At 39.0% G+C, this 27424-nt stretch overlaps 1 protein-coding gene across 2 annotated transcripts in view; it reads left to right on the forward strand.

Annotated features, from left to right (window-relative positions):
• The first annotated feature begins 2019 nt into the window (after nt 1-2019).
• The window catches only part of RNF2 (ring finger protein 2), a 54885-nt gene continuing 29480 nt past the window's right edge, over nt 2020-27424 (forward strand). Inside the window, exon 1 of one of the 2 annotated variants that reach the window (XM_032612819.1) lies at nt 2020-2294. The gene's annotated coding sequence lies outside the window, so the exon portion shown is untranslated. Of the gene's footprint in view, nt 2295-2542; nt 2762-27424 lie in introns of those variants that run through there. The other variant, XM_032612829.1, reaches the window with a different exon arrangement.

Below are 27424 nucleotides of genomic sequence, written 5' to 3' on the forward strand. Positions count from 1 at the left end.
TGACTATGGACTTGACATTGATTTAACACACAATTAAAGGGGAAGAAAAATGGAAAGACCATTCTATTTATATGATAATCAACTCTTAACAAGTACAGAGAGTTTATGTTTTGAAAGCATACCTTTCTTGAAGCCACTCAAAAGAGCTAGTGTTATGAAATAAAACTTCTTAGGGTTTTTTCATAATATCTAGAAGCTGACTGGTGGGGTCAGGGTGATTGACGTCAGTATTGGCCACCAATATCACCACTTCTTCTGAACTCGGTTCAGCCTCAGCTCAAGGACTCAGTCCCCTTGCAGATGGAGGAGGCTATGTAACTAGTTTTGGCCAATGACATGTGATCAGCGATCTGTTTCCTTCCCAAGCTAAGGCTGTGAAAAGTTCAAAGGGATTCTTTACTCACTTTCTTCCTCTGCCACAGAGACTCAGTTGCTGTGTTCTGGGTGGTACAGCTACAAGATGGTGAGCCCTCTGTCAATCTGGAGCCCTCTGTCAGTCCTGGAGTGACTGAAATAGAATGAGTCTGATTCACACGAAGCAGGAGCAAGCAATAAACTTCCGTTGTGTTATGGCATGGAGATTTGTTACTGTACCATAACACAGCCTTTCCTGATTAAGGTACTCAGGGAAGGCCCGTAATACTCAGTCCAAGTTTCTGAGTAAGAGATAAAATAGATAATGAGTTCCATTAATTTGTCAGTAGTGTCTTTCGTATTAAGGATGCTAGCCTGAGGTCTAGCTTTTTAATCACATTTAATCCAGATATCCCATAAGTTTTCCATCAATTGTCCTGTGAATTTTTTTAAAGTACCATATTTAACTTTTATCCATAAAGTTCCTATGCTTTTTACAGATGATCACTTTCCTCAACATCAATTGAATTTCTTAAACTAACCACACATTATTTTCATAAGCATTTTGACTAAAGCAAAACGTTCTGAATTATGAGCAGCATTAATTGAACATGTGCAGTTGTGAACAAAGAAGGGAGATGCTTCTGCAACTGCCCTGTCTCTAGAAAGTGGACCCTGTAGAAGCAGAAGCATTCCTAATTATTTTGATTTTTTTTTTCCACATTGGAAAAAGACCTTAACCTTGAAGGGCTGGTAGAATCTGAGAATTGTCATTTCTTATTTAAAGCTTTAGATAGTTAGTGACAGTTTTGAAGTCACTGTCTTTGCTCTTGTTTACCTTAATGGATTGTTAGGTAGGGCACACAGTGTGTTGTGTTTAATATTTTAATGCCTGTCTTCTTTCTTTCTACCTATCCAAAGCTAACACTCACAGTCCTACTCGACTCCGAGTTCCTCAGGAAATCTCCCCTGAACACACCAGCTGGAACGGTTCCTTTGCTTTTCCAAAATCTTATGTAAATTCATACCATCTATTTGGCATTGCTTGTAGAGAGTTTTACAGAATTCAAAAGCTGGAAAGGACCTAAGAATCATTCAACACAATCCTCTCATTTTGCAAATGAGGAAAGTAAAGTCCAGAGCTATTATACAATTTAGTTAAGTCACATAGTTAAGAGACACATTGGAAGCTATAAACCCAGTTCCCCCAATTCCCAGTGCAGCCCATTCCTTCGTGCCACAAGTGCCTTCACATTAACTATCTGGTAGCGTTGGTTACCTTTTCCAGAGAACAGGTCATCTCACCAATAGTATATCTTGAGTTCAGGGAACTCTTTCACTTTGTTACTTCAGTTTGTAGCTTAATTTATACACATTTTATATACTCTTTGGTAGACTAACTGGTTGTGTTTTAGGGAGTCATAGGCGAGAGCAGGAGTCCGAACCCGACCCCCAGCAGCCGGCCAGGGAGGCTTAATGGGGGTCACAGGTAGGGTCAGGAGACCTCAAGAAGAGAGAACGCCGAGAACGAAGTGGCGCAGTCGTCATCCGGGCATTGGCCGGGGGCTCCGTTGCCCCGCGGAGGGCGCCGGGGGGCGGGGCCGGACGGCCTGGGGCGGGGCGGTGGCTCGGGTCCTCCTGGCAGCACGCGGCGGCGCCCCCTCCCCTTGCGCCACGGGTCTCCTGGCGCAGTGCACGTCCCCGTCCCGCGCCTCCGCCCCCTCGCCCACTCGCTCCTTCCCGCCCTCTCCGCTGTGCCGGCCGAGCCGGCTTCCCCTCGGTCTCTCATGAATATTGAGCGGCCCCTGTTGTATTTCCCGAGCTCCATTGCGGAAGCCGAGGCTCGCCATATTGTGCGGCGGCGCCGGCAGCCGCGGCACCCTGTACCTGAGTCTCGCCCCGGCCGCGGCTAGCGCAGCCCCGGACTGGAGCAGGGGCCGGTGAGCGGGGCGGGCGGGTAGGCGAGGGGCGCGGAAGCGGCGGGCCCGGCCGCGCGGTAGCTCGGCGTGGCTGCGGGAGGCTGACGGCCGCCCCGGGGCTGGGGGGGGGGGGTGTTCGCGGGGGTGTGAGGGGAGATGGCGCCGCCACCCCCGGCCGCTCTCGGGGCGGGGATGGCGGGGGAGGCGGCTTCTCATTGTTCCCGTTTTTTCGAGGGTCTTGGCGGGGGTGGGGAGTCCGGCTTGGGGAGGACCCCGTGGGCGAATCTCGGGGAATCCTTCCTTCGTGCGAACCGCTCACTCCTCTGCGCGGAGGCCGGGGCTGCGGTGCGGCCCCCTCGCCTCCCGGGCCGGGGACCCCAGCCTCTCCACGTCCGCTCTCCGGGGGCGAACCGCGTGGAATGCAGGGTTTTCCTCCCCGGGCTTCCCCCTCGCAGCCGGGTGTGTGTGTCCGCACTGTGGAGGGTGAGGTAAGGGTGCTTTGTGCAAATAACCCGCTTCCCCCCGGGGTGCTGGAGTCAGGGTTCGAGCGTAGAGGCGCTCCTCGGCGTCGGGGTTCTCTGTAGGCAGCGGGGAGACCCCTCCTGGTTAAAACATTCCTGGACTGCCGCTTGCTTGCTCGGGAGTATCTGTTGCTGCTTTCTGAAACCGCGAGGTTGCCCCGGAGGAGTCGTGGGGGGAGGGGGTGTCTTGGTTTGTTTCTGATGGAAGCTTCGCGTTTTGAACCCAGTCGTGTACGCTGAGGTCTTTGGTACCGACTGTCGCCGGGGAGCCCTCGTCCTGGTTGTCAGGATCATTTCCCTCCTACAGACGTTGCCTCCCTGCTCCCAGAGATACTGTTAGTAAAAATTGGTCTCTAAAACTTTGAGGTTCATTCCGATTATTTGGCCCCTAAGACCAATTATAGGCTTATCTCCTTGAATCCTTTTGGGGTATCTATTGCCTGGCTGTCAGAAGTTTTAGGGAATGTGTACCTTTACGTGGTAAAATGGTTAGAAAATGTCAGGTTTCTCGAAGGTGTGTAAAGATACTTGTTTGCTGTGAAAAGGGTAGCTTTGCATTCGGTATTATAGTAATATGGTTTACTTCTTTTAAAAAGTAAAAAAATTGAGACATGGTTTCATTGTTTTAGACTGAGAATTATGTTAAAAACTAATGTATGTGTGATTTGCATCACACAGTCTACTTTTGGTAGTTCCAGGATGATCAGCTGGAATACTTAGTGTAATTGGCAGATAATCTACTTTCCTCACTTGCGTTAGAGTGTAGTTGTTGAGTATTTTAATAACTTAGATGGGTGTTAGAGCTTGGTTTTAAAGTGAGTGTTTCATCCTTTGACTTACAAAGCATTTAAATGGCAGCAGTATGACTCTTGGTTATTCCTTTTTTCCCCTAAAATTTCTACTTGTCACAATCAACAGGTATCTTTTAAAATCTTGTTTGTACATTTAATGTGATTTTTAGTGAAATAATGGGTAGTTATATAAGACTCCATTTTCCAAGGCTAACACAGCAAATATGGCCCCTTACTTTTTCTAAGGATTGGAGATAATTTCCTTCAGGTACCGTTGTGGAATACACATTTGAGGTAAATTATAGTAGTGAAATGGAGAATTTATGAAGGAAAACTGCCTGAGTAGGCTAGTCCGCTTGAGTATTAGAAAAACATGCTGATGGTCCTCAAATGTGCTGCATAGAAAGATTTTAAATTAGAACCATTAATATACTGTAGGCAATGCAGACATTCAACAGACTGCGAATTTTGCGTTTTTTCCTCTGCCTGTGTGGAACACTCAGACTGCTAGCTCCCAGGTTTGTGTGGATAGAAATATGGAGCAGGTCAGCAAACATCTTTGGAATTTCATTTGTCTATTACTGACCTGCAGCATGTGGTGTCAGGTCTGTCTCTTTAATTTGATTTATTCGTGATTTGTGTTTATATTATGCAGTCTTTGGAGTAAAGGTGATATATGTCTAATGAATAATATATAACCAGATGTTTCAGTGACAGTTTCTTTTCTATACATTAGCACAGAAGCATAATTCCTTCTAGCAAGAAAAGTGAGTTAACATTAAAATGGACTTTATTAAAATTACGGCAACATTTCTGGTGTGACTTAAAGCACCTCACACCTTGTATCGACTCATTTGTTAAATCTGGGGAAACTAGACAATGTATCACAGTTTGCAGTTTTTAAAAAGGGAAAAATACTGTGAGATTATGTACAGTCTGAGGCATACAGATCTACACTTGTTTTTTAATTAATGCTTGTTACGCATGGTGTGGAAGACAGACATTGTCGTCAGACATTAGTTATTTAATTTCCTGATGTTTTTCATTTCTTTGGAATCTTTCAAGATATCAATAAGTTATTATAGTAACTTATTGAATGTTTATTTGCATTTAAGTGAGTAGATCCCCATATAATTTGGGTACAAAGGTACAGTAAAATTTACCCTGTCCATTCTCTGTAGATCTAGATATCCTGTCTATCCCCCCCCCCCCCACACACACAGACTTTCACTTTGTCTACCTAATGTGTCAGACGGGTCCTCTGGTGTCTCTTGTAAGGTGTATAGCTTGGTTGATTTTACATGGATATACTGACTGTGGTAATGGGACTTTTGGCAGTTAAGTAGCAACTGGTGTTAGTATGTCCATGGGCAGGAGCTAGGTGATGAGTCCCCGAATTATGCTAAGGGAGTAGGTGGCCCCCTCTCCACTTTTATGCTTTGTGGAGGAACTCCAGTGGAACTGGAATGGACTTTCAACTTTAAAATTTTTTTCACTTTTCTTTTGTCTTATGGATGTTAGGCAGCCAAAGTGGACTAATATGTCTCGGGCTAGTGATACCTTTTCTTGGATGCTCAGGAACTATATACATACGTTGCTAAGAATTCTGAGAAAGATTCTCATTGCTTGAATTTTCCTGCTCTCTACGTATCTGCCATTTTGTCATAATTTAAAAAAATCAATTTATTAAGTACAATAATGAAAAATTATTATTATTATTTTTTTTGCGGTACGCGGGCCTCTCACTGTTGTGGCCTCTCCCGTTGCGGAGCACAGGCTCCGGACGCGCAGGCTCAGCGGCCACGGCTCACGGGCCCAGCCGCTCCGCGGCAGGTGGGATCTTCCCGGACCGGGGCACGAACCCGTGTCCCCTGCATCGGCAGGCGGACTCCCAACCACTGCGCCACCAGGGAAGCCCGAAAAATTATTTTTGAAATTAACCTCAGATTAAATTGTCTAATGAGGGCATTTTATTAAATGAAGTAACAAACCATAACATTTGAACAAAGCATTTTGGTCATTTGTTTTCAACAGTTGTGTTGATTTGGGGCTCTCCTGCAAGAGGGATTTCTTTTTGTTCCTATGCTGTAGCGTGTAGTTGTAGTTTATGAAGAAGTTGGATTCTAAACGTCAGTGCATAAAATGAAAAACACATGTAGTAAGAAATTATGCTTGAAAATCCCTTAGGATAGGAAAACATACCAATAAGTTCAGTTCAGCTTTAGTGTTGGAATAGATTGTTGTTTCTTTTGTTGAACACTAGATGAAGTAGTCAGCCTGCAGTATGGGCTGTGTTGAACACAGCAAAAAGAAAAAAAGTCTTTAAATATAAGAATCACATTCAGCGTGGCATCATCATGCTCATACCAGGAGAGGCTTGTGGGAACTGAGACCACTGAGGAACAGCAGACCAGCTCCACTATCTCACATTTTCTCTAGGATACATGTGCTCTAGTGAGAGGATGTGGGGGTGTGTGCTTGGAATAGCCTGAACTGTTTAAATGTTTCTCGTTTCCTCTCTTTTTCCTTTGCAAGCTGGATAGTTTAAATCACAAAAGTTAAATGATTTTTTGGTTGCAATTTAATAGACACTAATTTAAAGGGTTTGGTGTTTTTTTTTTCCTAAAATATATTTTACCTATAACTCCAATGTTCCTTTGCTTTTCCCTTCAGTAAAGAAGCAAGGTATCTCAGAGGAGAGCAGCTAGAATCACTGTGATTAACAATGTATTAGTGTCCAACAGAGAAAACAAACTTCAATAGGAATTTGAACAGAGGGGATTTAATATAGGGAGATGGTTAGCTGAGTGTTAAGAGCAAAAAGAGAACGTTATAGTAATCAGTTAAAGAGCTCAGAGAAGAGGTTGTACTGGCCTGGTTCTGAACTTTTGAGGTCAGCCTTGTTGAGCTGCTGATTAGTTCTGGGGGATACTGAAAGAAGCTGGAGGCTGGAACCAGTTGCTGCTGCCAGTGACTGGAAGGAAGTCCCCTCACCCATCTTCCTGCTTTCTCATCTCCATTCATTACCTCCACTGGCAAAGCCTAACAGGGAGCCCCCTGGCAGAAGAGTTGGTGAAGTACAGTTGCACAGTCTCAGCCTAAGCACCACAGAGCAGTCTAGAGTGGTGGTTTTGGAGTTGAGAGACAGGGAGTAAATTACCTGCACAAGTAGTATAGATTCAAATAATTTAAATAGGGAATCCTGTCCTTACCTTGCCTGTTCAAAAAACATATATTGATTATGTTCTGTGTGCCAGACCTTCTGCTAGGGATTAGGGATAGAAAAATGAAGCAAATAGGGTCTCTTATTCAATTGAATAAGCAGAGATGACAAACTACCATACAGTGTGTTAAATGCAGTAACAGATACGTGATATGCTTTGGGAACCCAAAGGACATAGCAGCCTACTTGCCTCTTCTTTTCCCAGCTAAACCTAATGACTACTGTTTTTATTTGGTATCTTGATAAAATCCAATTTCATTCTGTTTGACTGCTGTCCTATGAAAGCTGTTTCTCTGAGATGCCTCAGATTTATCATGCAGTTATTGTCATTAGTTAAGCATTTCTCTGTGCTTTATTTTTCTAGATTATAAAGGCCATCATTTTCTCTGTACTTATAGCCTAGCCTAGTATTTCACACATAGAAGATGTTTGAGGAATATTCATTTTTGCAGTGGATAATGGGAATTAAAGTATTGCTCATTACCTTTGTAGACATTGTTTCCTCCTTCCAAGGTCACTAGAAAATAGTTTGGCTAGAGTGTTATGATCTTATAGATATGAGAATTGAAAGATTTAAATAATTGGTTAATATAAACTATATAGTACAAGTAACTGATCTACAAATAGGACTTTGGATTTCTGATGTGTTGTATTCCAGATCCAGCAGTTTTGGCAGGGATTTTGTTTGATGGCTAAATAAAATCCTCTTCTACTTCTCATTTTAGAGCCTAATGTTCTAAAATCTCAAATTATTTTGGGGTGGGGGAGGAAGAAAAGAAGCCCCTCATTTTATTTCTTAAAAATAAAAACATCATGCAGTTTCTATTTACATTGTTCTTTTTAGTTGTCTACTGTTTTCTTTTTTCTACTCACTGTGTTGATTACACTACCTCTATTAGCTATTGTAAAATGTGCAAATCTGCATACTTCATTTCGACTTCATTTTTAGAAGAGTATTCTGCGTGTTTCCCCCACCATACACAGACTATGTTGATTTAACTTAAAACCAACTGATTTTTCACTTATAAAAAGATGTATGCCTCCATGCCAGTAATTGCATTAAATCCTCACTATTTACACTATTTACTGTATAGAGTCTAATTCAGTCTGGGACGGCTGTCTGTATAGAGTCTAATTCAGTCTGGGACAGCTGTCTGTATAGAGTCTAATTCAGTCTGGGACGGCTGTCTTGGAATCCAGCCAAATGTTTTGTAGGCTTTCCTGTATTACAGAAGGGGTAGTGTTGTGTATAGTAGAAGGAGCTTCAGAATTGAAGGCAGGAGACTTGGTTTCTAGGTCTGGTTCCACTACTAGCAAGATTCTTGGCCTTTCTGTTTTCTTTTCTATAAAAATAATAATAATAAAAAATAGCACTCTCGTTGACCTTCCATGTTATTTGTAAAGGTTTAAGAGGTAATGTAAAGAGCATTGTAAATGTAAGAGGGTGTATTTGAAGAAAGAGAGAGGGACAGATTGATCTGTGGCATGGATCTTGAAAGAGAGAAAGACAGAGATTGATCTGCGGCATAGTTGTGTGTCTACTTTCAAGTTTTTGAGTCTCCATATTTAAAAGAAGATTTTTAGGGTGAAATGGAGTGTGGGAGGAGTTGTAGATGTCCTATAACCCTGCTTTTCCCAAGTCTGGTCAATAGTGTAGTATTCCCAATCTCCTTAAATAATTGTCTGTTAAGGTTGATGTGCTTCATTAATTTCCTTTCACCAGGGCTAAATATCTTACGTCATGAGACAGTACCCCAAATTTATACACTTAGGCACAGAACTACCACTTTGCAGATTGTTTAAATGACAAGGGCCTAAGGGAGTAGAAGAAATAGATGCTGTTACTATTTTGACTGGAAATTACCTATTTTGGTTTTGTTTTATTTATGTTGTTTTATAATACCAATTACAGAAAATCTCTGTGCTTTTATTTATTTTTTTGGTCATGTCAGGTCTTAGTTGCGGCACGCGGGCGCTTTAGTTGTGGCATGTGAACCCTTAGTTGCTGCGTGCATGTGGGATCTAGTTCTCTGAACAGGGATCAAACCGGGCCCCCTGCATTGGGAGCTTGGAGTCTTAACCACTGCACCACCAGGGAAGTCCCTCTCTGTGCTTTTAAAAAGACACTTAGCAAGATTAGAAATTATACCTGTTGTTTAGTTTTTTTTATTAACACCTTTATTGGAGAATAATTGTTTTACAATGGTGTGTTAGTTTCTGCTGTATAACAAAGTGAATCAGCTATACATACACTTATATCCTCATATCTCCTCCCTCTTGCGCTTCCCTCCCACCTTCCCTATCTCCCCCACCCCCCGCCAGGTGGACACAAAGCACGGAGCTGATCTCCCTGTGCTGTGCAGCTGCGTCCCACTAGCTATCTATTTTACCTTTGTAGTGTGTAAATGTCCATGCCACTCTCTCACTTCGTCCCAGCTTACTCTTCCCCTCCCCATGTCCTCAAGTCCATTCTCTAGGTCTGTGTCTTTATTGCTGTCTGGCCCCTACATTCTTCAGACGCATTTTTTTTTTTTAAGATTCCATATATATGTGTTAGCATATGGTATTTGTTTTTCTCTTTCTGACCTCACTCTGTACGACAGTCTCTAGGTCCATCCACCTCATTGCAAATAACTTAATTTAGTTTCTTTTTATGTTGTTTAGTTCTAATGAATTTAATTTCTTATCCTTGATCGTAAAAGTTTTTTTTGTTCCTTTGTGGGTAAATATGAACAATTTTTTTTGAATTTTTTATTTTTTTATATGGCAGGTTCTTATTAGTTATCCATTTTATAGATATTAGTGTATATATGTCAATCCCAATCTCCCAGTTCCTCACACCACCACCACCACCACCATCACCATGATGCCCCGCCACTTTTCCCACTTGGTGTCCATACATTTGTTCTCTACATCTGTGTCTCCATTTCTGCCGTGCAAACCGGTTCATCTGTACCATTTTTCTAGGTTCCACATATATGCGTTAATATACAATATTTGTTTTTCTCTTTCTGACTTACTTCACTCTGTATGACAGTCTCTAGATCCATCCACATCTCTACAAATGACCCAATTTCATTCCTTTTTATGGCTGACTAATATTCCATTGTATATACGTACCACATCTTCTTTATTTGTTCGTCTGTCGACGGACATTTAGGTTGCTTCCATGACCTGGCTATTGTAAATAGTGCTGCAGTGAACATTGGGGTGCATATGTCTTTCTGAATTATGGTTTTTCTCTGGGTATATGCCTAGTAGTGGGATTGCTGGGTCCTATGGTAATTTTATTTTTAGTTTTTTAAGGAAGCTCCATACTGTTCTCCATAGTGGCTGTATCAATTTAAATTCCCACCAACAGTGCAAGAGGATTCCCTTTTCTCCATACCCTCTTCAGCATTTGTTGTTTGTGTATTTTCTGATGATGCCCATTCTGACTGCTGTGAGGTGATACTTCATTGTAGTTTTGATTTGCATTTCTCACAATTAGTGATGAGCAGCTTTTCATGTGCTTCTTGGCCATATGTATGTCTTCTTTGGAGAAATGTCTACTTAGGTCTTCTGCCCATTTTTTGATTGGGTTGTTTGTTTTTTAATATTGAGCTACATGAGCTGTTTATATATTTTGGAGATTAATCCTTTGTCCGTTTATTCGTTTGTGAATATTTTCTCCCATTTTGAGGGTTGTCTTTTCGTCTTGTTTGTAGTTTCCTTTGCTTTGCAAAAGCTTTTAAGTTTCATTAGGTTCCATTTGTTTATTTTTGTTTTTAATTGCGTTACCCTAGGAGGTGGATCAAAAAAGATCTTGCTGTGATTTATGTTCGAAGAGTGTTCTTCCTATGTTTTCCTCTAAGAGTTTTATAGTGTCCAGTCTTACATTTAGGTCTCTAATCCATTTTGAGGGTTTTTTTGTGTGTATGGTGTTAGGGAGTGTTCTGATTTCATTCTTTTACATGTAGCTGTCCAGTTTTCCCAGCACCACTTATTGAAGAGGCTATCTTTTCTCCATTGTATATCCTTGCCTCGTTTGTCATAGATTAGTTGACCATACGTGCGTGGGTTTATCTCTGGGCTTTCTATCCTGTTCCATTGATCTTTATTTCTGTTTTTGTGCCAGTACCATACTGTCTTGATTACTCTAGCTTTGTAGTATAGTCTGAAGTCAGGGCGTCTGATTCCTCCAGCTCCATTTTTTCCCTCAAGACTGCTTTGACTATTCGGGGTCCTTTGTGTATCCATACAAATTTTAAGATTTTTTGTTCTAGTTCCATAAAAAATGCCATTGGTAATTCGATAGGGATTGCATTGAGTCTGTAAATTGCTTTGGGTGGTATGGTCATTTTTGCAATATTGATTTTTCCAGTCCAAGGACATGGTATATCTCTCCATATGTTTGTATCATCTTTAATTTCTTTCATCAGTGTCTTACAGTTTTCTGCATAAGGGTCTTTTGTCTCCCTAGGTAGGTTTATTCCTAAGTATTTTATTCTTTTTGTTGCAGTGGTAAATGGGAGTGTTTCCTTAATTTCTCTTTCACATTTTTCATCATTAGTGTATAGGAATGCAAGAGATTTGTGTGCATTACTTTTGTATCCTGCAACTTTACCAAATTCATTGATTAGCTCTAGTAGTTTTCTGGTGGCATCTTAAGGATTCTCTGTGTATAGTATCATGCCATGTGCAAACAGTGACAGTTCTACTTTATCTTTTCCAATTTGTATTCCTTTTATTTCTTTTTCTTCTCTGATTGCAGTGGCTAGGACTTCCAAAACTCTGTTGAATAATAGTGACAAGAGTGGACATCCTTGTCTTTTTCCTGATCTTAGAGGAAATGCTTTCAGTTTTTCACCATTGAGAATGATGTTTACTGTGGGTTTGTTGTACATGGCCTTTATTATGTTGAGGTAGGTTCCCTCTATGCCCACTTTCTGGAGAGTTATCATAGATGGGTGTCGAATTTTGACAAAAGCTTTTTCTGCATCTATTGAGATGATCATATGTTTTTTATTCTTCAGCTTGTTTACATGGTGTATTACATTGATTTGCGTATTTTGAAGAATCCTTGCATCCCTGGGATAAATCCCACTTAATCATGGTGTATGATCCTTTTAATGTGTTGTTGGATTCTGTTTGCTAGTATTTTGTTAAGGATTTTTGCGTGTATATTCATGAGTGATATTGGTCTGTAATTTTCTTTTTTTGTAGTATCTTTGTCTGGTTTTGGTATCAGGGTGATGGTGGCCTCATAGAATGAGTTTGGGATTGTTTCTTCCTCTGCAGTTTTTTGGAAGAGTTTGAGAAGGATGGGTATTAGCTCTTCCCTAAATGTTTGATAGACTGTGAAGCCATCTGGTCCTGGACTTTGGTTTGTTGGAACTTTTTTTTTTTTTTTTTTTTTTTTTTTTTGCGGTACACGGGCCTCTCACTGTTGTGGCCTCTCCCGTTGTGGAGCACAGGCTCCGGACGCACAGGCTCAGCAGCCATGGCTCACGGGCCCAGCCGCTCCGCGGCATGTGGAATCTTCCCGGACCAGGGCACGAACCCGTGTCCCCTGCATTGGCAGGCGGACTCTCAACCACTGCACCACCAGGGAAGAGCTGTTGGAACATTTTTTTTTGTTTTTTTTGCGGTACATGGGCCTCTCACTGCTGTGGCCTCTCCTGTTGCGGAGTGCAGGCTCAGCGGCCATGGCTTATGGGGCCAGCCGCTCTGCGGCATGTGGGATCCTCCTGGACCGGGGCATGAACTCATGGTCCCTGCATCGCAGGCAGACTCTCAACCACTGCGCCACCAGGGAAGCCCCTGTTGGAACATTTTAAATCACAGTTTCAATTTCATTAATTGTGATTGGTCTGTTCATATTTTCTACTTCTTCCAGGTTGTCCATTTTATTGGCATAGAGTTGCTTGTAGTAGTCTCTTAGGATGCTTTGTATTTCTTCAGTGTCTGTTGTAACTTCTCCTTTTTCATTTTTAATTTATTGATTTGAGTTCTCTCCCTCTTTTTCTTGATGAGTCTGGCAGTGGTTTATCAATTTTGTTTATCTTCTCAATGAACCAGCTTTTAGTTTTACTGATCTTTGCTGTTCTTTTCTTTGTTTTTATTTCATTTATTTCTGCTCTGATCTTTATGATTTCTTTCCTTCTGCTAACTTTGGGTTTTGTTTGTTCTTCTTTCTCTAGTTCCGTTAGGTGTAAGGTTAGTTTGTTTATTTGAGATTTTTTTTTGTTTCTTGAGGTAGGCTTGTATAGCTATAAACTTCCCTCTTGGAACTGCTTTTGCTGCATCTCATGGGTTTTGAATTGTCGTGTTTTCATTGTCATTTGTCTCTAGGTGTTTTTTGATTTCCTCTTTGATTTCTTCAGTGATCTCTTGGTTATTTAGTTATGTATTGTTTAGCCTCTGTGTGTTTGTGTGTTTTACATTTTTTTCCGTGTAGTTGATTTCTAATCTCATATTGTTGTGGTCAGAAAAGATGCTTGATACGATTTCAGTTTTCTTAAATTTACTGAGGCTTGATTTGTGACCCAAGATGTGATCTGTCCTGGAGAATGTTCCGTGCACACCTGAGAAGCAAGTGTAATCTGCTGTTTTTGGATGGAATGTCCTATAAATATTAATTAAATCTATCTGGTCTGTTGTATCATTTAAAGCTTCTGTTTCCTTATTTATTTTCATTTTGGATGATCTGTCCATTGGTGTAAGTGAGGTGTTAAAGTCCCCCACTATTATTGTGTTACTGTTAGCAGTTGCCTTATGTATTGAGGTGCCCCTATGTTTGGTGCATAGATATTTATAATTGTTATATCTTCTTCTTGGATTGATCCCTTGGTTATTATGTAGTGTCCTTCCTTGTCTCTTGTAACATTCTTTATTTTAAAGTCTATTTTATCTGATATGAGTATTGCTACTCCAGCTTTCTTTTGATTTCCAATTGCATGGAATATCTTTTTCCATACCCTCACTTTCAGTCCTAGGTCTGAAGTGGGTTTCTTGTAGACAGCATATATATGGGTCTTGTTTTTGTATCCATTCAGCAAGCATGTGTTTTTTGGTTGGAGCATTTAATCCATTCACATTTAAGGTAATTATCGATATGTATGTTCCTATGACCATTTTCTTAATTGTTTTGTGTTTGTTTTTGTAGGTCCTTTTTTTCTCTTGTGTTTCCTACTTAGAGAAGTTCCAAATGCTCTACAAGCATTTGTAGTAGAGCTGGTTTAGTGGTGCCGAATTCTCTTAGCTTTTGCTTGTCTGTAAAGCTTTTGATTTCTCCATGGAATCTGAATGAAATCCTTGCCAGTTAGAGTAATCTTGGTTGTAGGTTCTTCCCTTTCATCACTTTAAATATGTCATGCCACTCCCTTCTGGCTTGTAGAGTTTCTGCTGAGAAATCAGCTGTTAACATTATGGGAGTTCTCTTGTATGTTATTTGTTGTTTTCCCTATTGCTTTCAGTAATTTATCTTTGTCTTTAATTTTTGCCAATTTGATTATTATGTGTCTCGGCATGTTTCTCTTTGGGTTTATCCTGCCTGGGACTCTTGTGCTTCTTGGACTTGGTGGCTGTTTCCTTTTCAATGTTAGGGAAGTTTTCAACTATAATCTTTTCAAATATTTTCTCAGGTTCTTTCTCTCTCTTTTTTGCTTCTGGGACCCCTATAATGAGAATATTGTTGTGTTTAATGTTGTCGCAGAGCTCTCTTAGGCTGTTTTCATTTCTTTGCATTGTTTTTTCTTCATTCTGTTCCGTGGCAGTGAATTCCGCCAGTCTGTCATCCAGGTCACTTATCCGTTCTTCTTCCTCAGTTGTTCTGCTTTTTATTCCTTCTAGTGTATATTTCATTTCCGTTATCGTATGTTTGTTCTTTAATTTTTCTCACTGTTCTTTAATTCTTCTAGGTCTTTGTTAAACATTGCTTGCGTCTTCTCGATCTTTGCCTCCATTCTTTTTCCGAAGTCTTCGATCATCTTCACTATCATTATTCTGAATTCTTTGCCTGGAAGGTTGCCTATTTCCACATCATTTAGTTGGTTTTCTGGGATTTTATCTTGTTTATCTTGTACATAGCCCTCTGCCTTTTCATCTTGCCTGTATTTCTGTGAATGTGGTTTTTGTTCCACAGGCTGCAGGATTGTAATTCTTGCTTCTGCTGTCTGCTCTCTGGTGGCTGAGCGTATCTAAGAGTCTTGTGCGAGCTTCCTGATGGGAGGGACTGGTGGTGGGTAGAGCTGGGTGTTGCTCTGGTGGGCAGAGCTCAGTAAAACTTTAATCCTCTTGTTTGCTTATGGGTGGGGCTTGGTTCCCTCCCTTTTGGTTGTTTGGCCTGAGGCGACCCAACACTGGAGCTTACCCAGCTCTTTGGTGGGTCTAATGTGGACTCTGGGAGGGCTCACACCATGGAGTACTTCCCAGAACTTCTGCTGCCAGTGACCTTGTTCTCATGGTGAGACACAGCCACCCCCCGCCTCTGCAGGAGACCCTCCAACACTAGCAGGTAGGTCTGGTTCAGTCTCCTGTGGGGTCACTCCTCCTTCCCCTGGGTCCCGATACGCACACTACTTTGTGTGTGCCCTCCACGAGTGGAGTCTCTGTTTCTCCCAGTCCTGTCAATGTCCTGCTATCCAATCCCGCTAGCCTTCGAATCTGATTCTCTAGGAGTTCCTCCTCCCGTTGCCGGACCCCCAGGTTAGGGAGCCTGACGTGGGGCTCAGAACCTTCACTCTGGTGGGTGGACTTCTGTGGTATAAGTGTTCTCCAGTTTGTGAGTCACCCACCCAGCAGTTATGGGGTTTGATTTTATTGTGATTGCCCCCCTCCTACCATGTCATTGTGGCTTCTCCTTTGTCTTTGGATGTGGGGTATCTTTTTTGGTGAGTTCCAGTGTCTTCCTGTCAGTGATTGTTCAGTTAGTTGTGATTCTGGTGCTCTCGCAGTGAGAGCACGTCCTTCTACTCTGCTATCTTCAGTGTCGATCTTAAAATTTTTAACTGACATATTTGTGAAGAATGCATGCCTCATAGAATTAGTGGAAAGATGCTTTTTTATTTTTGTGAGGTACTGTTCTCTAGGAATGTTTCCTCTTGTGATTGTAAAGTAATGGAAGCATGTTAAAGGCTCTCAAATATTGATAGTTGAATTTTGTCTAAAATATTAAGACTAAATTTCTCCATTCTTAATGTTATTATGATCAGTTATGTTTGTATTCAGATGTGGGTCTCATTTACCAGTTTGAGTTAACTAGTCATAATTTATCAGTTTAGTGTCCTGAAATATTTTTTTTTCCTGAGAAGTCTCTATAACTTGAAAATTTAATGTTACAGTTTTGTATAATTTAAATAACATGATTGTCAATTCCAGTTTATTTTATTCTGAAGCCTTTGAGTCAAGGATACTGGAATAATTGATTTAGGAGAATTAAGACAATACGGTTGTGCCAGTGAGAAAAAAACAGTTTTACAGAGTCAAGAAGCTGTCATTCACTTCTTAAATGGATTATTTTTAGTTTTAATCCCTATGTGCAAAATAGTGCTTAGTCCTTTGAAAAGTAATTAAGAGCTAAGAATGGGAAAAAAATCCATGAATTAAGTTGTCTTTTTAATGAAATATAATAACTTTCAGTTGTCATTTTATTAATTAAAATTTTTTTACTGGAAAATTTAAGAAATGGAAAAAATCATGCTTTCAATACTCAGTTTTAATTGCTCTTAAATTTTGGTGTATTTCCCTTTGGAAATAAATTTTAGCCTTTGGCTTTTGTTTGAAACATAGTTTTTAACTATCTTTTGTATATAGACTTAAATTTATGTTTATTTTAAAATCTAACTTTAGATATCATTAACATTTTCTATGCCATAACCAATTTGGTAACATTTTTGATGATTACATAATATTTCAGGTGGATGTACCATAGTGTATTTATACACTTCCTTGTGGTTGGATCCTAAGGTTCCTTTTAGCTTTATGTTGATGGTAGGAAGTACAACATTCATTGTGGCAACCAGATGGAAGTAATTAACAAGTAGTACCTATCGTCTCTGTAAGTTTATCTTTGCAAGAATAAGCCTGTGTTTTTTTTAATTGAAGTATAGTTGATATACAATGTTGTGTTAATTTTTGCTGTACAGCAAAGTGATTCAGTTATATGTATACATACGTTCTTTTTTATATTCTTTTCCATTATGGTTTATCACAGGATATTGAATATAGTTAGTAGGACCTTGTTATTTATCCATTCTATATATACTGGTTTCCATCTGCTAACCCCAACTCCCAGTTGTTCCCTCCCTCACTCCCCTCCCCCTTGGCAACCACAAGTCTGTTCTCTATGTCTGTGAGTCTGTTTCTGTTTGATAGCTAGGTTCAGTTGTGTCACATTTTAGATTCCACCTTTAAGTGATATATGGTATTTGTCTTTCTGACTTTACTTCGTATGATAGTCTCTACGTCTATCCATGTTGCTGCAAATGGCATTATTTCATTCTTTTTTTTAATCTCTGAGTAGTACTCCACTGTATATATATACCACATCTTCTTTACCCATTTATCTGTTACAGACACTTAGCTTGCTTCCATGTTTTGGCTATTGTAAATAATGCTGCTGTGAACATTGGGGTGCATGTATCTTTTCGAATTATAGTTTTGTCTGGATATGTGCCCAGGAGTGGGATTGCTGGATCATATGGCAACTCTATATTTTTAGTTTTTTGACGAACCTCCATACTGTTCTCCATAGTAGCTGTACCAGCTTACATTCCCACCAACAGTGTGTAGGAAGGTTCCTTTTTCTCCATATCCTCTCCAGCATTTGTTATTTGTAGACTTTATGATGGCCATTCTGACTGGCGTGAGGTAGTGTCTCACTGTAGTTTTGATTTGCATTTCTCTAATAGTTAGCCATGTTAAGCATCTTTTCGTGTGCCTGTTGGCCATCTGTATGTCTTCTTTGGAGAAATGTGTCTTTAGGTCTTCTGCCCATTTTTCGATTGAGTTGTTTGTTTTTTTGTTGTTGAGTTGTGTGAGCTGTTTATATATTTTTGAAATTAATCCCTTGTCAGTTGCATCATTTGCAAATATTTTCTTCCATTCCATAGGTTGTCTTTTAGTTTTGTTTATGGTTTCTTTTCCTGTATAAGAATTTGTAAGTTTGATTGGGTCCCATTCGTTTATTTTTGCTTAAAATAAACCTGTCTTTGATGGCAGTGGCTTGTTGTGCAGTACAGCTGAAGAAAACTGAGAAGCAGTTAGAGAAGGTAGCCTCCGTTTCCCTGTTTAAGATTTGGAATTCTTTTTTAGACAGTGTGTAGCAAGTGTTTTTGACCTTCAGTCCAAGGATCTCTTAAGGATCCATGAGTAGTCTGGAATTTTGCTTGTGTGTTCTTTTGTATTTTTTTTTTTTTTGTATTCTGCACCCCACCCCCCAGAGATGAGAGTTCCTAGCTTTCATCAGATTCTCAAGGGGCATATAGCCTCAGAAAAGTTAAGGGCCATGGACTTACAGGATTTTGTTTAAAATGTGGAGGTAGAGGGAAAACTATATTTAAAAAGTGCCTGAAAACAGTAAAACAGTGTCTGTTGTATCAAATTACTGTTAGTTTTCCTTTCCGTTTATTGTTCAATAATATTGAATCAGTTTTCCTTAGAGAAAGGGTTTTGCTGCTTTCGCTACTTAAATTCTTCTTTACTGTAGTATTATTATGGTTTTCTTTTTTTAACATTTGTTATTTGAAGAACTCACATTAAGATTTTCAAAGTCTAATTGCTAATAAGTAACTTTGCCCTAATAGACATATACATATGTCTATATATTTTTAATGTATACATATTTGAATATCTTTTTAAATTGCTAACCAGGAACTCTGCCGTAATGGACATTAAAAATATATGTAGACACACACACACATATATCACCTAAAACATGCTCATTTTACAGATAAAGAGAATAAGAGGTATATTATCGACTTGCTCAGTCATGTTGATTTCTAGTATATATGAGCTATGCCAGATTTTTGCTGCTTTTATGAATCTAGAGGTTATGCTAATCTTTATATTTATTAGAGCTATAAGACATCTTTCTATCCTTAAAGTGTCTGGTTTCTTTTTTCTTCATCTAAGACCCCGGCCTTTGAAACTGCAGGAGCTGCTTTTTGCCAGTTTTAAACTTTTTTTGATGCAAGTTGCAGAAGCCAGGAGATAGGGGCAGAAGAGAAATCAGTTTACCTTTTGAAATTGTATCAAGAGCCCAAAATGAGAATTGAGGTCTCCTGAATCCCAGTCTGGCTGCTACTGTTTTCCATAACAGTTGCTTTTCTGCAAAAGAAAATCTACCCTAAGTAAAGGGACACCAGAAACACATTCTTTACTTCTCCAATCTTATCTATTGTTTTAAAACTGTTAAAATCTGTGCTTGTTGTATTTTGGTAATAATAGTAATAGGAGTTGAAAAATAGAGGGAAACCCCCTCTACAAACTCCAGCAACTCCGTGTTATCTTCTAAAATAGAACTTTTACATAGCTATAATTGTAGCACAAATGCAAGTTAGTGGCCTCTCTCATCTCTTTACCTTACAAGTATTACTACTTATTGCATATGGTATTAATAATTGTTATTTTTAATGATTGAAGAAATTTCCCGATGTTGATGTTGCAGCAGATGTCTCCATGCTGATGGCATTATTATTGTAGTAGTAGTAATAATAATAATTGACGTGGTAGTTAAAGGCATGGCTTTCTTAGTCAGATAGACCTGAGTTTGAGTCTTTCCTCTGACCCTGTGAGACCTTTAAACAAGTTGCTTGCTTGTTTGTTTATTCAGTTATTTATATTTTGGCTTGATTTCCTTATTTATTAAATGCGGGCAGTAATAGTACATATTTCGTAGGGTTGTTAGGATTAAGCAAGATTTCATATAAAGTGGTAAATACTCTGTAGATGTTACCTATTATTATTAATAGCATTATTTTCTGGGACTGGTATTACTGGGTGCAAGAATATGAATGTTTTATATCTCTGGAAATGGATTGCCTAGCTGTTTTCTGAAAGGGTTATTCCAGTTGCTGTTGGGAGAATGTGGAGGCATCAGCCTTCAGCTTTCTTATCTTTCTCAATCTTATTTTTTCTTTTCTGCCCTGTCAGAAATTTAGACCCCGTTGGTATATTTTCTGTGACACAGGGAATGTTGCTGTTACTTTGTACATTGTTACTTGCTAAAGCTAATGTGTGTTCATCAGCACTTCTGCTGCTTCTGACAGGAATCTGCACTTGATAGGCATTTCTCTTCCCAAGAAAGGATGACAACCTTGGTATACCACTTTTCAAAAGTTGTTAACGTCAGACTTCCCTGGCGGTCCAGTGGTTAAGATGCTGAGCTTCCAAAGCAGGGGGCGTGGGTTGGATCCCTGGTCGGGGAACTAAGATCCCATATGCTGTGCAGTGCAGCCAAAAAAAAAGTTGTTAACATCTATTCTGACATGTTGGGTTTTGGACTAAAAATTGTTAGTTACTAGAATTCTCTTTTTAGCTTTGCCATTAATGATAAGCATATGTAAATCTTTAAGCTTTGCTTTATGCTTTACTTGTGTTTCATATCTGTCTCTCAAAAATAGAAATACAAATCTGTTTCTGCCGTTAAATCTGCAGGTTTTTATTGGGAGCCAACCATGTGTGCTGATGGCATAGAGCAACAGTCCACAGTCAGTAGTAAGCTGGTTACACACATCAGTATGCTCCCCTGTTTACAATTTCCTGTAATCTGGGTACGGATGTGAAGTGCAGTTGGTACTCCCTCTTGCTCTACTTAGGAACTCAGAATTTTTCTGCTCTGCTCAGCAAATTATCAATGTCCTTTGTGTCTCTTGGTCTTGTAGCATGGGGAGAATGAAAATTAATCTCTCTCTAAGAATGTGGTTAGTTTGTGGTATAGAGCTGGTGCATGTTCAGGGCTGAGGACCTAGATTATGCTAGAGTTTGAGGTCTAAACTATAGTACTAGTGAGTCAGTAGTTTGTCAGTAGGTCGCTAGATTCAAATAATTGGTTGAAGCAGTTGACTGGGAACCCCTTAGGCAAGCAGAGGTTGATACATGTTAAGAAGAGTTACAAAATCCAGACTGGCAGATGAGAACCAGGAGGTAAAGTGCCACTGTTAAGGACTGTCTTGTCAGAGGGATAGACAACTAAGAATTCAGGAAATCAACAAAAATGGGAGGTTCTGACCAAATGGAGCAAAGAAGAAAAAAATAACAGGAGGAAAAAGCAAACAAAACCCGCCACGCGTACAGCCTCTAGCACAAAGATACCAGTTCAGAGGAAAATCTATAGCTAGCTCACTGTTTAAAATATGTATGCAAGCATACCAGATGGATGTGGAGAGATATGGTATCAGCTCTTTTCTTTAAGACAAGGAAAAAAGTGCAGAAAGCTTTGTATATGACGTGGAATGCTAGACGTGTGAACTTTAATGCACAATACGCCTCTTTTGGACCTGCTTTGAAAAGAAAAGAGTGGAGGAAACGACTGGTCGAGGTTGGTTGAAGTGTTCAAGTTGCTAAAGGTAGAATACCTTCTTAGCTCAAGAGGACACGACTGTGTTAGGCATTGTACTATTAAGGATATTTAAGCAAGCTTTTTTTTTTTTTTTGCGGTACACGGGCCTCTCACTGTTGCAGTCTCTCCCGTTGCGGAGCACAGGCTCCGGATGCACAGGCTCAGCGGTCATGGCTCATGGGCCCAGCCGCTCCGGAGCATGTGGGATCTTCCCGGACCGGGGCACGAACCCGTGTCCCCTGCACTGGTAGGCGGACTCTCAACCACTGCGCCACCAGGGAAGCCCTTAAGCAAGCTTTTTTTTTTTTTTTTCCAAAGCGGTATTGTCTTTAATAAATAAAAACTAGAAAAATCTCAGTATACACCAACAGTTGAATGAGTAAAGTGTGGTATAATCATACTTAGAAGTCATACACTTCATCAGAAACATAATGCAAGCCACGTAAGTAATCTTAAGTTTTCTGATAGCCACTTAAAAATAAAAGTAAAATGAAACAGATGAAATATATGTTAATATCTTTTACTTAACCCTTATATCCAAAATATTATCATTTTAACATGGAATCATTATATACATTATTAATAAGCTATTCTACGTTTTTTTCATACTAAGGATTTAAAAATATAAGCAAGCTTTTTGATCCACAAAATATGAGAGCTAAGGGGGCTCTTGATATTACTTAATGTAAATTCTTAAACTTAACAAATAAGGAAACTAGATCCTCAGTTAAAGTGACTAGCCTTAGTTCACCCAAGAATTTGGAAGCAGACCTTCTTTACTATTTGAGTATATTTGTAGAAGATTTGTGGCTATTCCTGTTTCAGTAACCGATCTTCCTATTATCAAATTGTCTCCACCTAGTGGCAACAAATATTTTGCAAGGCTGAGTACAACCACTGGGGAAAAAACTGCTGGGGGCCTTTATTCCTCACTGCTTTTGAGGAAGTCAGCCTGGTGACAGCTGTGTTGTTTTGGGGAAGGGAAAGGAGGAGACAGTGTGCCTAATGCTTAGTACATTTTCCGTAACCTTATAGGAATTTGTAAACTCTTTATACTTGAATTAGGCAGCACATTTATCGTTGACCATGTAAGAAGTTCGTGTGTTAAGCTTGTACTCTTCTCATGTACACACACACACACACACACACACACACACATATTATATAAGCAAATATGTATATATACTCACATATATACTTTATCCCCCTCTTTTCCCATCTTTATAATGAGTTAAAAGATAGCATGATAACTTCATCAGTGGAGAATAGATGAACTAAACAATAAATGATGTTGCGACAATTGCCAGTGATGTTGGGGGGGGGCTCTGTGGAGGGGAACAGGTCCCAACCTTTGTAAAAAATGAAATTCTGAAAGTATTAGAATAAAGTATGGGTGGATGGTGGATATTGTGTACAATTTTAGAGTATGAATTAGCTTTCCAAAGAAGCCATAGAGGAAAAGATAAATACATTAAAAATATATAAAAAATAAAATCTATGGCCTAAAGAAGCCAAAGGCAAAAGACAGCAAACTGGGGGAAAATATTTAACAGTCATGACAAGCAAAAGGTCAATTTCCTTAACAGAAAAAGTTCTTACAAATTAATTTTTTAAAAAACGTATAGAAATGGATATGAATAAGTAATTGACAGACCCCCCAAAAAATGGCCAACAAAGCTCTGAAAAGATACTCAGCCTCACTCATGGTTGAAGCCTTGCAAATTAAAACAACAATGAAATATCATTTCCCACCTATCAGATTCGGCAGGCTTTTTAACAAAGTGTTGCTAATTCTTAATTGGTAAAAGGGTACATTGGTCTAGCAATTTAGCAGTATTTGTCTGAATAAAAAAAGTTACCTGCTTTTTGATCCAGTAATTACACTTTTAGGAATTTGCCTAGGCAACATCTTATCTAATATAATTTTCTGTCAAATGTAAAGTCAACAAAACATACATTAAACTAATAAATGAATGAATGGTAAATCACATCTTTATTGGGGAACAATTTCAGGAACTTATAGTATCATTTGGAAATGCCAGGAGTTTCCTAAGGTCACTTAAAACTAATCTTTAGCTAGAACAGTTCTCAACCCTGGCTATACATAAAAACCATCCGGTTGACTTTCTAACCATACCAAGAGCCCCAGAAATAATGATTCAGTTGCTCTGAAATGGGACCTTGGTATCAGAATTGTATCAGAGCTCTCCAGGTGATTCCTGTATGCAGCCAAATTTGAGAACTACATCTCTAGATTAAGGTTATTTTTCCTGTGAATACATTAATTTTCTTCTGGCAGAAGATAAGACTTTATTGGGCAGGTAAGCTGAAGTTCATATTTTTTCCACCTTGTCCCACCCTGCCTTTGACTTTCGCTTACAATTTGGGTTCAGCTGGTACGTTAGTTTCCTATTGCTGCTGTGACAAACCACCACAACATAGTGGCTTAAAAATAACACAAGTTTGTTATCTTACAGTTCTGACAGCCAGAAGTCCACAGTGGGTCTTGGGGAATTAAAATCAAGGTGTTGACGGGGCTATGTTCCTTCTGGAGGCTCTAGGGGAGAATTCATATCCTTTTCTCTTTTAGCTTCTAGAGGCTGCCTACACCCTTTTGGCTCATGAATTCTTCCTGCATCGTCAAGCCAGCACTATAGCATCTTCACATTTCTTTCTTTGACTTATACCTCTGCCTCCATCACATTGCCTTCTCTCTTTTAAGGACCCTTGTGATTACACTGGGCCAAATCCAGATAATCCATAAACTCCCCATATCAAGATTGTTGATTTAATCACATTGGCAGAGTCCTTTTTGCCATGTGTGGTAACATGTTCACAAATTCTGGCCATTATTCAGCCTGCCACAGTTGGAGACCTAATTCAGAAGCCGCTAAAAATTTACAAATGGAATATTTTATTGTATTTTAAATTGATATCATATTGCAGCCCAAAGGAAATTAGCCTTTTTATGGTAAGTTATGATTAGTGTTTATTGCCCCTCAGAAACAATCTGCAGTTTTTCTTTTATTGTTAGAAATGTGGGTTGGATAGGCTAGGCATTCTTGTTTCTATTATAAAATCAATAATAGCTATCATATATTCTTCACAGAATGGTACAAAATAGGTACATACTTTATTTCAACCCTGGCAGGATTTTATACTTTGATATTTGTAGTATCTCCAAAGAGTAGTTTATAGCAGGGTTGAGGTTCACCAGTAGGTTTCTTCCTATTGCTGATGAGTTGTTTTCGAACCAGCTGCAGATAATCCATAAAGATTGATATATGGTGGGATAATTTTAACTACTTCTGTTCCTACACCTGTGAGTTCAGTTAACAAGCCCAGAATTTCCTTTGACCCTTACTCCACTCTTTCTCTTTACATTGCATGTTCCTTTCTCTTATAGTTTTGGCTAATATAAGCTGAAATTTCCCACCAGAACCTTTCTTTCTTCAGATGGGTTTATTCTTCTGGATGACCTTGCATGTACCTTATGTGCAACAAGTCCAGAACTGAATTCACCTTCTCATCCCTTCCTAGAAGATGCATACCATTTCCTGTTTAAAAAACATTTAAAATATTTTTTTATTGCTGTAACATATATACTATGTAAAATTTACCATTTTTAATCATTATTAAGCATAGTATGAAGTAGCATTAAGTACATTAACACTGTTAATGTAACTATTACTACTATTTATTTCCAGAACTTTTTCATCATCCTACACTGTAACTACTCATTACCAATCCACCCCCGCCCCCAGCCCCTAGTAACCACTATTCTACTTTCTATGAATTTGACCATTCTAGGTACTTCATATAGTGGAATCACAATCTTCATTCCTTTGTGTTTGGCTTATTTTACTTAGTATAATGTTTTATTTATTTATTTATTTAATAGTTTAATGTATTTTAATAGCAAACTTACAGGAAGAGCACAGAAGACAGACAACATTAAAAACATGTACTTGCATGTAGGACAACTCAGAAAAGCATAGTGAATGAATGGAAACTACTATATGATAAAAATGCTACAAACACCATTTAGTTGCAGTCAGTAAGAAATTTACTCGTTTTAAAAGAATCCAAATGCTGGCATTGTCCAGAAAAATTTAACAGGTTTATTTATAATTGTTATAAAGTTGAACTGCTGAGACATTTTGACTTGCATTAATGCTTTATGTCCCCTCATTTATATTAAAAATTCACACACAAATGAAAATGGAAAAACTGCCAGTACCTGATTTCTGTCCCCTATTTTTCCAGTCATGTACTTAGGTACTTTTTGACCTCATTGGGGGGTGGGGGGGGATCTAACATTCAGAACTACCAGTAACAGGAGGATAGCGTTCTTTGATGTGCAAACGTTTTTAATTTTAATAGAGTCCTATTTATCAGTTTTTGCTTCTGTTGCCTATGCTTTTTGTGTCATATCCAAAAAATCATTGCCGAATTCAGTGTCATGAAGAATTTCCCCTGTGTTTTCTTCTAAGAGATTTATAGTTTTAGCTCTTAATTTAGATCTTTTATCCATTTTGAGTTAATTTTTTTATATGGGATAAGGTAGTGGTCTAACTTCATTCTTTTGCGGGTAGATAGCCATTTTTTTCCAGTAACTTGTTGACAAGACTGATCTTTCCCCATTGAATGATCTTGGCACCCTTGTCAATGTAATTGACCATAATACATGAGGATTTACTTCTGGGCTTTCTATTCAATTCCATTGGTTGGTCTGTATGTCTGCCTTTATGCCAGCACCAAATTATTTTGAATATTGTAGCTTTGTAGCAAGTTTTGAGATTAGGAAGTATGAGTCCTCCAACTTGTTCTTTTTCAAGATTATTTTGGCTATTTGGGGTCCATTGAGATTCTATATGAATTTTAGAGTGAATTTATTTTTTCTGCAAAAAATATTGTTGAGTTTTTGTTAGGGATTGTACCAAATCTGTAGATTGCTTTGGGTAGTATTGTCATCTTAACAATATTAAGTCTTCTGATCTATGAACAAGGGATGGGATATCTTACCATTTATTTATGTCTTTAATTTCTTTTAGCAGTGTTTTGTAATTTTCAGTGTACAAATCTTTTTTCTCCTTGGTTAACTTTATTCCTAAGTAGTATTCTTTTTGATGCTTTTGTAAATGGAATTGTTTTATTGATTTCTTTTTCAGACTGTTCATTGTTAGTATATGGAAGGTCAGCTGATTTTTGTGTTTTTTTTTTTTTTTTTCCCTTCTGCAGCTGTTGAATTCATTGATCAATTCAGTTCTGAACATTTTTTTGGTGGAATCTTTAGGGTTTTCTACATATAAGATCATGGCATCTGTTAACAGATACTTTTACTTCCTTTCTAATTTGGATGCCTTTATTTCTTTTTCTTGTCTAATTGATCTGGCTAGAACTTCCAAAAATACGTTGAGTAGAAGTGGTGAAAATACCATTTCCTGTTTTGTTATCTCACTTTCTTAGCATCAACATCTTAAAAAACCCACAAGCTTGTGGCTCTACTCTCCTCTTATTTCCTATATCCCATGTATTTTACCTTCTCAGTATTTTTCAGCTCTGTCCCTCCTAAGTCATTCTTATTATTACCAGCCCCATTCTAGGCATTTCTTATTTGGATACTAGCCTTTAACTAGTATTCTTGCCTCCCTCATCTTCCACTGTTGCCAGAGTTGGTCTTTCTGTCCTAAATGCAAATCTGATCTTGTCATTGCACTGTGAATTTCTCCTGACACCTTTGCATGACATATTGGGCCTCCCTGATCTCACCCACAGTTTAATTCTTCAGCCTTACTCTGTGCCACTCCCTTTCTCCCTCTTATCACCAATATAATGGTGAACTACTTGGAGTTTCACAAACACCATGCTGAGTTGTGCCTTTGCTTTATGTTGGTCCTTCAGGACTGCTTTCCTTTCCTCAGTTGGTTAACTTCCACTTAACTGTCAGCTCTCCTCCTCCAAGGAGGAATGTCTTTCTCTAGGTTTCTTTGTGCTCTTGTAGCATTTATCAAACTGTGTTGAAAATACGTTCAGGGCCCACTAGCCAGTAAACTCATGGAGGGTCTCATTTC

Source organism: Phocoena sinus, chromosome 1, assembly GCF_008692025.1.
Source record: "Phocoena sinus isolate mPhoSin1 chromosome 1, mPhoSin1.pri, whole genome shotgun sequence".
Lineage (NCBI taxonomy): Eukaryota > Metazoa > Chordata > Mammalia > Artiodactyla > Phocoenidae > Phocoena > Phocoena sinus.